This window comes from Aricia agestis, chromosome 5, assembly GCF_905147365.1.
Source record: "Aricia agestis chromosome 5, ilAriAges1.1, whole genome shotgun sequence".
Classification (NCBI taxonomy): domain Eukaryota; kingdom Metazoa; phylum Arthropoda; class Insecta; order Lepidoptera; family Lycaenidae; genus Aricia; species Aricia agestis.
The window spans coordinates 11,800,327-11,813,247 of NC_056410.1; the positions used below are offsets into that span (position 1 = coordinate 11,800,327).

General features: G+C 34.9%; 1 protein-coding gene across 9 annotated transcripts in view; it reads left to right on the top strand.

The window, feature by feature from the left end:
* Positions 1–12,921, top strand: part of LOC121727346 (poly(rC)-binding protein 3) — a 177,471-nt gene that overhangs the window by 70,578 nt on the left and 93,972 nt on the right. For 8 of the 9 annotated variants that reach the window (XM_042115119.1, XM_042115123.1, XM_042115124.1 and 5 more), the window contains exon 3: positions 5,420–5,461. The gene's annotated coding sequence lies outside the window, so the exon portion shown is untranslated. Of the gene's footprint in view, positions 1–5,419; positions 5,466–12,921 lie in introns of all 9 variants that reach the window. The other variant, XM_042115122.1, reaches the window with a different exon arrangement.

Here is a 12,921-nt window from a genome sequence, read left to right on the forward strand (position 1 = left end):
ATTCTAAACAAAAACACATTCAAACTATCGTAAATGAAGATTCCTATATTTTGTCACAAACATTTGTACCAAAGTACCCAACAGCTATCGCAAGTAGTAAAGTAACCGGCAGCGAAGGGTTAGGTATAGAGGCGACCGCGAAGCACGTATTCATTTCATTTCCCTCAATACGTGAACAACAAAGGTCTCGAGACTCAGTCGAGAGGTGAATCGGCCCGATCTGTTCATGTTATGAATTCAAATACTATTGGGTTATATGCACAATGGCAGCGGGAATATTTTAAGGCCGCATTTCACATTTATTGGAATTTATTTGTATGGACAATTTTCATGCCAAAATTATTACCTTATTGCGTATTGAGGAGAGAAATAAATTTTAGATGAGTTAAAAATTCTTAAGTTTTTCATGTTTTTTAAAGCAGTTTTAAGAATTTTAAAGTCTTCGCTTTAAACATTCTTGATTATTTAAGAATACAAAACGAAGAGCTTTACCTACAAAAAAAGATTCAATATAATCAACTTTAATTTAAGATTTCCAAAAATGTTCTTCCAAACTTAAAACTAAAACTAAACTAAAACTGCATTAAATTAAAGTTAAGTAGTCATAGAAAAAATCTCCTTGAATACGACCAATAATAGTCTCTGTAGTACTCTGTAGTTTTGGTGTCCCATCTTGCCCTCCCCTATAGGAGTATTTGCGAAAGGAATCAATCATCGATGACTCGCAGACAAGTATGCGGCAATGGCGTGGTGCCCAGACCACTGCTTTATTTGTATACGATTAAACTCGTCCCGAATAAATATACTAAATGAATATAATTATTCTACGCGTCGCGAAGCCCTGTTGTTTCTCATGCTTGAATTATTGGTTGGACGTTATTTATTAGGTAGTGAGGAGGTGCGTTTTTATTTCGGACCAGTCACCGTTATAGTATAATACTATAACAGTCAATTCGTTTTGGTATTTTTGTATCATTAAATTGCCCTACATTTTGATTTTTTTTATGATATAAGGGGGCAAACGAGCAAACGGGTCACCTGATGGAAAGCAACTTCCGTCGCCCATGGACACTCGCAGCATCAGAAGAGCTGCAGGTGCGTTGCCGGCCTTTTAAGAGGGAATAAGGGAATAGGGGAAGGTGGGGAAGGGAATAGGGTGGGGGATTGGGCCTCCGTTAAACTCACTCACTCGACGAAACACAGCGCAAGCGCTGTTTCACGCCGGTTTTCTGTGAGAACATGGTATTTATCCGGTCGAGCCGGCCCATCGCGCCGAAGCATGGCTCTCCCACGTATTTTTTTCAGCTAATGTCTCTGTTCTCAACTAATTAGGACAAAAATCTTGTTTCGAGCGTGATACAGTAGAAGTAGTAGGAAAATATAAATTAGAATCATGAGCGTATATAAGAGGGGTGTCCTGGGGGTCCGGACACCCCCCTTATATACGCCCATGATTCTAATTTATATTCCCCCCCATTACTATCCATCTTATTTGTCCAATTTCAACAATAATATAATATGTACATGAATAAAAAAATATTTTTGATTTCCTAAACAAGTTGCCTATTTGCTGCTGCGGAACCCTTCATGGGCGATTCCAACTCGTACTTGGCCGCTTTTTTACGTTAGGGACCCCCCCACCCCCCTTATTAATGCTATATATAAGCCCGTGATTAGAATGAAAGCAATCATAAATTAACCTTGTGATAAATTAATAATTCCATTAAAATAGCTGAAAGCACGATTAAAATTAATATTCGTTGGACCTAAACACAAACAACGTATCGCAGATGTCGGGTAATGTTAATGAAATTAATTATCCCAAACGTTATCCTATACTAAACGTAGTTGCCAACCCTTACTTAATGGTATTACCCAAAATTAGATTGCGCTATCCTAATACAACAGTATTAATTAAAAATCGATCGTATAATCTATACCCGTAATAATTATACAGGTAGAAATTATTATACCCTTTATAATTATCGACAACTACGATTTGTTGGAAGCGCCGACATTAATCAAGTTCTACAGCTTTGATAGAACTCGTTTATAATCCCTATCGACTCTCGTGTACAAACCGCTTTAGTTAATGTTCTTAGCAACTTGTCAGCGATGTCAGTTAAGACTGTAAATAATAATAGTAGGGGAGCCCAGAGTGCTATTCGTAATTCGCAAAAAAATATAAGAGCGTTTTTTATTTAAGCGGTGAGTTCAGAAACAGCAGCCATTTTGAAATTATGAAAAAGAAAATATATTCAAAAAATTGCTTATTCAGGTAAATTATAATATGATTTAGACAACAATACTAAATCATTTAGCTTAGCGCAACACAAAATATTTGCAAAGTTTAGTTAAGAAAATAAGAAGCTTTATTTTTTTATACTTTACAGGCTGACCTGACCTTTAAATCGTCAGTGCTTTATGTGGAAGCACTGACGATTTAAAGGGTTCTTTGGGGTATACTTAATATCTTAATCTGACAGATCCGATGACATTTCAATATTCGAAAATAACTTTTTTAACCCACCTAGGGTTGCCAGATGTCCGGTATTTAAGCGTACAGTCCGGTATTTAAGCGTACAGTCCGGTATTTTCGAAGCCTGTCCGGTAAAAAATAAACGGTCATACCGGACAGAACAATGTCCGGTATTATGAGGAACGTCGGTGTTACTTGTACCTAGTTTTAAGTGATTTTGATTTTTTTAGAAGCTCCTACTTTTATTTCGATATGTAAGTTATAGTATACAATTTTATAACCGCAATAATAATATAAAAAACTGTATTTTTGCGACCTACCATACAAACACCCATTTGAGGTTGTCCGGTATTTTTTCGTGACTCACCTGGCAACCCTAAACCCACCACGTGAGAAATCTGATTTCTATACCATAATAACTAGACACGTCATGTCAGAAGCCTATACAAGCTTAATCAGACACGCTCGAACATGACGCGAAATCCCATCTTGGGCTCCCATACTATAATAACAAAACGAAGAAAAGTTTCGTTTCTCATTGAATCTAGATATTATGTTGCCTGCAACTTCGTTGTGACTCAATGTACCAAATATAAATATACCTAAAGAAATGGCTTCGGCAATTTACTTTTTAACGCCTTTTTAGTTAGATGTAGCGGTAGTGTTAAGTAGTCTTTACTTATTGTTATAATACGCCTCCGTGATCCAGTGGTTAAGAGCGTGGCTCTTGATTCGGAGGTCGTGGGTACGATTCCCACGTTGGAAACATGTTATTTCCAAGTTTCGTTAGGACAATGCAGGCTGATCACCCGATTGTCTGACAAGTAAGATGATCCATGCTTCGGATGGACATGTAAAAATTGGGTTCTGCGCCTGATCTCTCGCCAGTCGTGTCGGTCTCCGTCCCACTGGGTTATGAGAGTAAAGGAATAGAGAGTGCTCTTGTGTACTGCGCGCACACTTGGGCACTATAAAATTACTCCTGCGTACCTGGCCTGGTTTCAATGAAACCAGCCACTGACATTGAAACCGGTGTGGGGGGTATTATTTTATATTATTGTTATAAGTAACCTGCAAATAAAGTAAGCATAATATTAGGCCCATACAATTTATTTACCGTAACAAATACTGCTTGTTAACCAAATTCCGCAACGTTGCACAATTACTAAAAAAAAGCTTATCTGTTTGTACAGTGTAATTGAAATTCCAATAAATACCGTGTTCTGCAGAATTTAATAATATTATTTTGTTAAATAAAACGTACACGATTTATTTTTATTAATTGTGTCATTAATTAATATTTTTCGCAGAAATATGGAAATATCTTTTGGTTTTAAGTATCCCGAACTGCTGGAGTGAGTGCTTGCTGCTATTTTAGACAGTCAGGCTAATTGGTTTAATCACCTAAGTTATTGTATTAAATGGCAGATATCTAGTAAAAAATTCGAACCAAAATGTAAGCATAACCATATTACCTTCATTTGTTTTTGACACCTTACCAAAATAATATAGCACTTCATATTAATGAAGAAAAAAATATATTTTCATGAAATTAGAAATGATTCCTACTCATTTTTAGGGTTCCGTAGCCAAATGGTAAAAAACGGAACCCTTATAGATTCGTCATGTCTGTCTGTCTGTCCGTCCGTATATACTATTGAAAATTGGTAAGTAGATGTAGTCTGTGAACTGCATTAAGATTTTGATACAAAATGGAAAAATTATTAAACATTTTAGGGGTCCCCATAGGTACAACTGAAACAAAAAAAAATTTTTCATCTTACCTATACGTGTGGAGTATTTATGGATAGGTCTTAAAAATCATATTGAGGTTTCTAATATCGTTTTTTTCTAACCTAAATAGTTTGCGAGAGAGACTCTTCCAAAGTGGTAAAATGTGTGTCGCCCCTCCCTCTAACTTCTAAAGTAGGGGCATTATAATTCTAAAAAATATATGATGTTCATTACTATAAAAACTACCAACGAAAATTGGTTTGAACGAGATCTAGCAAGTAGTTTTTTACTATACGTCATAAATTGTAAATCATAAACCAACAAAAAAAATTTTGTTTCATCTTAGAACCTATGCGTGTGGGATACCCCACACGCATAGGTTGTATGAATAGGTATTTAAAAATCATATTAAAGTTTCTCATATATATTTTTTCTAACCTGAATAGTTTGCGAGAGAGACTCTTCCAAAGTGGTAAAATTGTTGGTCCCCCCCCCCCCCCCCCTCTAACTTCTAAAGTTGGGGCATGATAAGTCTAAAAAAAATATGATGTACATTACTATAAAAACTACCAACGAAAATTGGTTTGAACGAAATCTATCAAGTATTTTTTTTACGTCATAAATGGTAAACCTTAAATAAACTTTCATTAATTCAACTGAAACATAAAAATAAATCAAAACCCTTTTAATTTCATAAAAATAAACCATATTGCTGCTACGGAACCCTTCAAGGGCGAGTCCAACTCGCAATTGGCCGGTTTTATTAGGGTTCCGTTCCGTTTAAAGGTTAAAAACGGGACCCTATTACTGAGACTTCGATGTCTGACCGTCTGTCTGTCTGTCTGTCTCCAGGCTGTATCTCAAGAACCGCTTTAGCTAGACTTCTGAAATTTTAACAGATTGTGTATTTCTATTGCTGCTACAACAAATACCAAAAATAAAATAAATATTTAAGGTGGGCTGCCATACAAAAAACGTAATTTTTTGGCCTTTTTGGCTCGTAATCAATAATGGCAATAGGTAGGCACTTTCAATGCTTACAAAATACTCAGTTGTATTTATACTTTAATAATTAATACTAAAATTTAAATAAAATAAAGGGGGACAAAAAATACAATTTTTGCCTACGTACGATACGGAAGCCTTCGTGCGCGAGTCCAACTCACATTTGGCCGATCTTTTATAGTTTTTTCTTTGATTTCACAGGTACCACCTGCAGCTGTCGCCGTATAATCTTCGAGAATAAAGGTGAGTTAATTTTTAAAAATAGTGAAATTTTAAATATTAATTATACTTAAATTTTTAAAATGATTTTATAGACATGAATTCTGCTGGCGAATCTTAATTAAGGGGGTGACTAACCCAAAATTGTCTTTTTATAATTCATTTTTGTACTTGAGAATAAGCCCCGAATTGTTTCATTTTCGAAACATAAATACTATAATATTATATTTTCAAGAATTTGATCTGATCGAAAACACGATATCTTAAAATTTTCTCGATAGAAAAAAATCACAAAGATGCATTTAATTTTTACGCATTTTTCATATATTGCCATAACGTGCATTAAACCGTGCATTAACAATTTAACACATTGTATAAAACTCTATCATTGAGACACTGACTTGGCGGATTTTTAAAATGTTGTATAATTATCGAGTTATTAAGAAAAAACTAACTTGGCGATGATTCCGCGTCGTGCTTTTTCACCTAGCATATGAACGACGGGCGTGAGTGTGAAGAAAGAAGTACGATGTTTGATTTTTTGGGTTTGTCGTCCTCTTAAAGCAATAGCTATTGCAACCTGGTGCTCCTTGTTATATTTTCGTTGCTATTATGATTTCTATGTAAGGTGTATCAAAACTAAACGTTAATACTTTAGGGTGTGTAACGTGTATGGGCCCTCTATAATATAGAGATCGCTATGAAAGTAGTAGCGCTGAAGGAGTATTTTTTAATAATATAATTGTATGGAAAATACTCATGGCGCGGGGCGCATGTCCTAATTAAATCACAAAAAAACTTTCACTTTTCAAAAAAACGCTGCAACTTTCACAGTGAATTCTATACATATATTATCACTTACTTTTATTACACCCTGTAAAATAGTGTAAGATAAGGTTGAAATCTACAATTTCTAAAATGTAATTAAAAGTTACACACACGCAGAAGTTGCCAAGCTTGTTATCACTTTGCTAATTCGCTAAGGCCACAAAAACTTTAAAACAAATACGTTATATGACGAAACTATTTAATTGCTTACTTTCACCCCGCGCTACCCCAGGTATAATGAAATATCAGACAATGGTTTAAGTTTCAGCGGCGCCGTGTAGCCGCTCCTTCCCTCATTGTCTCGTCGCGAACTATGACGTGAGCACGTGAATTGAGAGTTGAGACTAACAATATGCAGATACAACTATTAATATTAAAATACATTTTATACTACCTGAGTTATATTCTAAATTGTATTTCTAGTGTAGAGACACTGTTTTTCTTTAAATTGTTTGTTTTTAAAAGCTTTTATTTAACTTTTTAAACCCCATTCGTAAGTAAATATAATGTACTAACTACTGAGTTATAACTGTACTTATAACTCAGTGGTACTAACAGAGAAGTTGATTCCTAGTCAGATGAGGGACCTACGTAGTTTGGTCGCGTTACGTCAAACCCAGCTGATAGATCACAATCAAAATCACATTTGTTACGCTGTTACACCCAGCCAAGTTTAACAACAAATTATAATATTATTATTCCTGTTCAGCGGATTATTCCAATCAACTAATTGAAACATGATTTTTTGTTACCCTCAGTTAGTTACCCTCAGTTAGTTACCCTCAGTTAATCTCTTAATTATTAGAATTAATTTCGATTTCTTCAAATTCTAAATTATAAATGAATATATATTTTCACCAATTTCAACGGATTTAATATTAATCCAATTAATATCGCTTTTATAACGCTGATTATAATTATTAATGATACATTGATTACATTGTGAAAAAAAAAGTATTTAAGTAGTAATAAAATTTTTGGGCCTTGAATATTGCCACTAAAGTCTTAATCCATTGCTGTAGTAGATAAAACATAATCTTTTCAGCATAACAAAATAAGAAGCAGTATGACCTATTCATAGATAAACAATACAGTCGATCGTTAATCGCCTTGTTACCTTGTAAGCCCGTAACTTATTGAAAGGCATTCCCCTTATAAAATTGGGAACTCACTTTACAAAGTAATTACGCTTACCCCCATACCGGCAACTTTGCATTCTCATTATAATATGAAGAACACGGTAAATACTTGAATTTTGATCAGCTATCGATTTTTATTTTCTATAAAATTTCACGACGCGAGCCTAACTTTAGCAATTTCTTACACATACTTTGTTAATGATTTTTACATATTCGAGACTGTAGTCTTTTCTAATTATTATGAGGTTATCTCTCTATTATTGATATCATCGTAAGTGTATTATTTGTGATAGTGATTATCTACTTTAGCAATGGTCTTACCTAATCAACTACTGTATTTATTACAATTATTATTTCAATAGGCAAGTTGAATAATTGTTATAATTTATGCCGCAGTGAACGCAAATAAATGAACTCGCAGAAGATACAACTTGCATTGCATCTGCCAGTGCTCGCGTGACGTCTTAAGAGGAGTCCACACCGCCCTTTTTTCCATACAAACGTTGTCCCCTGTTTCCTCCCTGGATAATGCTATTAGAGTTATAATTTTTTTCCTGAATATCTACGGCCACTAATACGATGTCCCTATGTTTTCTTTTTTTTCATAATTTAATTATTAAATAAGATATGAACGTTCTAAAACCCAAAAAAATGGCCAGATTTTCCGCTGTATTCAAACGTCCAGAAAACAGATTTGGCTAGATTATACAAAAAAAGCAAAACATAGGAACACAGCTCAAGCCTTTTTTTAATCTTTAATGAAAAAAGTACTTAAATCGGTTAAGTTTTGGAGAAGGAATCAGGGGACAACGAATCGTTGATTTTCTGGATTTTCTGCAGTTGTCTCTATCGCGTTCTGCGGTATAGGCTTGAGGTAAGGGAGACAGCTATAGACATTACACGTGCTTTTTTTTCATTTCTCTAGCCCCTGGTGTATCCTCTTAAAAACTGCTGTGCTTGGGCTATTTTAGTCCGTATTATAAGTTGTTTTAGTTATATTGTAAATAAATATGTTGTTTGTTTATTTGAATCGAATAGGTTTGTTACACCATCCTAACTATGATACACCTCAATATAAGTGTATCCACACCTTTATTTTAATATTCAGAAACCCAAGTGTGCACACAGCTTTACCGCGCTGTACCGCACACGGTGCAAGATTTCAACATCAATTCGAGGGAATATCCAAGTCAGCAGAAGCGGCCACCACCATCGTGCGACCAGCGGAGGACCTCATTCTTTTACTTCACTTCAGTAGGGAATCACTCTTAGTTTGTAATTCGTAATTAGTTATTTTAATTTTAATTAATGTAAAAGTTATAATTAATAAACTATTATCTAAAATTTGCTTTTTTTGGCACCCACGGCTGCAGCTATCGTTACTGGTTTGAAAACTAATGATAGACCATGTTGGAGATTAATTTTTGCGCATGCAAAGTTTTCAAAAACATTTTGATTTATATTAAAACTGTAACTGAAAGGAACTTTGATTTTAGATTGCAAATTCCTGTTAATAGTATTTAATACTGTCATTACAACAAACCCTTCATTCAAATTAAGACTTTAAAGTTGTTTTGTTTAACAAACATCGGAGTGATCGAACGTTTTGCAATTTAATTTCAAGGAACTTTAGATATCAGGGCATTTCTGATAAAATCAAAGCCTCAATCAAACGCTTGACGAAGGAGGCTCAATAGGAGCGACGGATATTACAGATGTCAAGCTAATATTGACGAAAATAACATTTAGCGTCTTCAAAAAGGGGGCCTTTCTGAACGCATTTGAAGTATTGAGTGTATGAAGTGAAGTGACTATAGATTTTATAATATTATAAGAGCAATTACTCATTTTACCCCTTGTCATTTCACATTTAGACAAACGCTGTAACTGAACTACTTTATGGTCTAGCTAATATATCTAGCTATACAAAGAATCTATATATTTTTTATTTCAAATCATTTTCGGGGTTTGAAAATTTCCATTGCAAATGCAAAAAAACAACAGGTTTCAAATGTTATAGTTCCCCACTTCATCCACTCATATCTTGATTTATCCTACTATCCTACTTCCTATCGTACTTCCTACTTCCTACTAATATTATAAAGGCGAAAGTTTGTTTGGATGTATAGATGTATAGATGTATGGATGTATGGATGTGTGGATGTATGGATGTTTGTTACTCTTTCTCGCAAAAACTACTGAACGAATTTTAATGAAACTTTACAATAATATAACTTATACATCAAAATAACACATAGGCTACAATTTTAACCGACTTTCAAAATGGGGTTATGTTCGTTTTCTTATGTTCAACGATTACTCCGCCGTTTCTTAACCGATTTTCAAATTTTTTCTTTTGGTATATATACCAAAAGAAAAAATTAACCCTATAGGGTATCATCCCAATTTGGTATTATATTCACAAAAGTGGTGATCTGATGAAGGATCCATAAGTAATCGAGGGAACTCCTCAAAATTTATAGGGAAACATGTGGTGACTTCGGTTTCGTGAAAAGTATTCTAAGCATATGCTACCAACAAGTAAGATTTTGCACCGAGGTATACCTGGTATACCGTGGTTCAGAAGGTGCTAAGAGAACTCCTGATTCTTTATGGATACAAGTTTGGGAGTTTCGGCGTTGTTTTAAGAACGGAAAGCATATGCTACTATGCAAATTACATTCATCATCATCATCACTACCATATTATACCATGCATCGTCTCATGGTTATGACTTATGAGCCTATAATGACCCTGTTATTGGTACTTTTCATAGTAGATCGAGGCTCGAGTTTGTCAAGCGATAATTTAAAAAAATCTATACCTACCTAATATTATAAACCTGAAGAGTATGTTTGCTTGAACGCGTTCATCTCAGGAACTACAGGTCCGATTTAAAAACTTATTTCAGTGTAAGATAGCTCATTTATCGAGTAAGACTATAGGCTAAATATTATCACGCTAAGACTAATACGACCGAAGAAACTCAGGATAATGTGGGAAAAACGGAGGAAATATAAGAAATTACCAAATACTGGAGCAATTTTTATGGCAATATTAAGCACAGATATAGAGTAGACCAAGTGAAGGGAGTAGGGACATAAGCTATTTTTTATGGGAATATGAACGGTTTTTGTAAAATTCCTAATTTACGCGGGCGAAGCCGCGCGGGACAACTGGTCTTAAATATTTTCAATGTGGGGAATACCGAATAGATAGCGCCCTTGATGTTACATACAAAGATTTTATAGTCACTAAAATGCGATAAAATATAATATTATAGTATGGCCTACTAATAAATAAATGCAAATGATGGCTCCGAAATATGACGTTCAAACCGATAGGATTAAACGGGTTATCCCTTAATTATCCTGATGTTGTTTTGACACAAACAATGGCGAATCTGAATTGGTCGAATATCGTTATAAATATATTATACTTTTGCCCGCGGCTTCGCTCGTGTTAAGAAGTATTATTATATACAAACTTTAATCCCCTATTTTTACCCCTTGGGATTGGAATTTATCAAAATCCTTTCTTAGCGTATGCCTACGTCATAATATCTACCTGCATGCAAAATTTCGGCCCGATCCGTCCAGTGGTTTGGGCTGTGCGTTGATAGATGACCATGTCAGTCAGTCACCTTTGAGTTTTATATATAGGTATAGATATAGATATATAGATATAGAAGATTATAGATTATTGAGTCTAAAAGTCCATACTAATATTATAAATGCGAAAGTCTGTTACCTCTTCACGCCCAAACCGCTGAACCCATTTTTCTGGTATGGAGATACTTTAAGTCCCAGAAGGACATAGGATACTTTTTATCCCGTAAAAATGTACGGTGCCCGCGCGATAGACGAATTTTGGTATTGGCAATTGACTTACTCTTTTTCATTTTGTAAATATATTAAGCAAAGCACATACTTGTTACATATTGCTAACAATTACTTATACCAGCCTTCTTGAAGATTACGCATTTATTTATTTTCATGTAAAGGGCTGTGTAGAGTGAATTTAAATCTTTTAAAAGCACATCTGAGCTCGGCGTGTAGATAAGTTATTTCAATCATGTAGACTGCGAATTGTTGTATCTAATTTTACATGTCGCGCCTCTAAACATAAACTCTTGTACTAGTTTTAGACGCAATATTGCTAGCATGTTGACTGGATGTATATACGTCCGCGCAAACGAGCGGCTTGGCCGCTACACCGTGAGGTCATAAGCAATAGAATTTTGCATACGATTTGAATTTGGCTAAAATTTCAGGTTGTTTAAAATAGTACAAGATGACACCTATGGATTAATTCAGACCGCAACGCGACGCGTAAATACATTTCTAAATTTATAATATGGATTTGACCGATTGGCAAGACGTCTCGCGCAATTGAAATCTGTGAAATCCATACAAATTTATGCCGCGCCGCGCCTCGCCTCGCCTCGTTACGTTGCGGTCTGAATTGACCCTAAGATGTTTTACCAGCTGCGGCTCGAACGCACTCATTATTAAAAATCCTCCGTGAACTTAAAGCTAACTATTTAACATAAGTCCTTTAGGTACTTAGCACGGGGCCAGACTGACGTGGTGTGAAGCGCCCATAGATATTATTATTATTATTATCTTATATCTATATAAGCGCCCATAGATATTATTAATATATATATATATATATATATATATATATATATATATATATATATATATATATATATATAATTGGAATCACGGAATCGGCTCCAACGATTTTCATGAGATTTAGTATATAGGGGGTTTCGGGGGCGACAAATCGATCTAGCTAGGAATCATTTTCAGAAAATGTCATTTTCATCAAATACCGAGCAAAGATCGGTCAAATAGCTAGTTATTATAATAAATGTAGACACCACATTGACTAAGTAGTTCTAGCTAGCATTTGTTTAAATCGACCATTGACATATTATAGGCATTAACTGTGATGGACATTCGCCTATCATTCGGTGAGTGATGGCTCTTGACGCTCGCAGTGCTGATGACGTCGTGCGGAGGCAGATCTATATTGACGGAATATAACCCATTTTCCAATTAACGTGAATTTTTATAGTAGGTAATGGTTTTTTCTGATGGCCTGTTCACCTCACACCAATGTCGATCGCAGACTGTCAATCTCGCGCGTGAGAAAGCCTGCCACAGAAGCGAAATTCGATGTATTAGAATAGGACCCTAATATTATATAAAACTATGGCAACTCAGTTTTGTCAAAATCTAGATTCCAACTCATGATTTCTATCAAATATTTCAGGTTGATAATGATTGTGATACACGTGCCTATCCACATCCATCAAAGAATCGATACAGTATATCGAATATACCCGATATCGAAACGAGTAATCCACCAAATTGAAATAAATATTTTAATCACGCCGACTTTCGGCTACATTTCGTCCCTTCCTTCGGCTCATACATTATTAAGGCAGGTATATTTCTATCACAAAGACACGATGCTCTAAATCCTGAACATGATCAATAATAGACT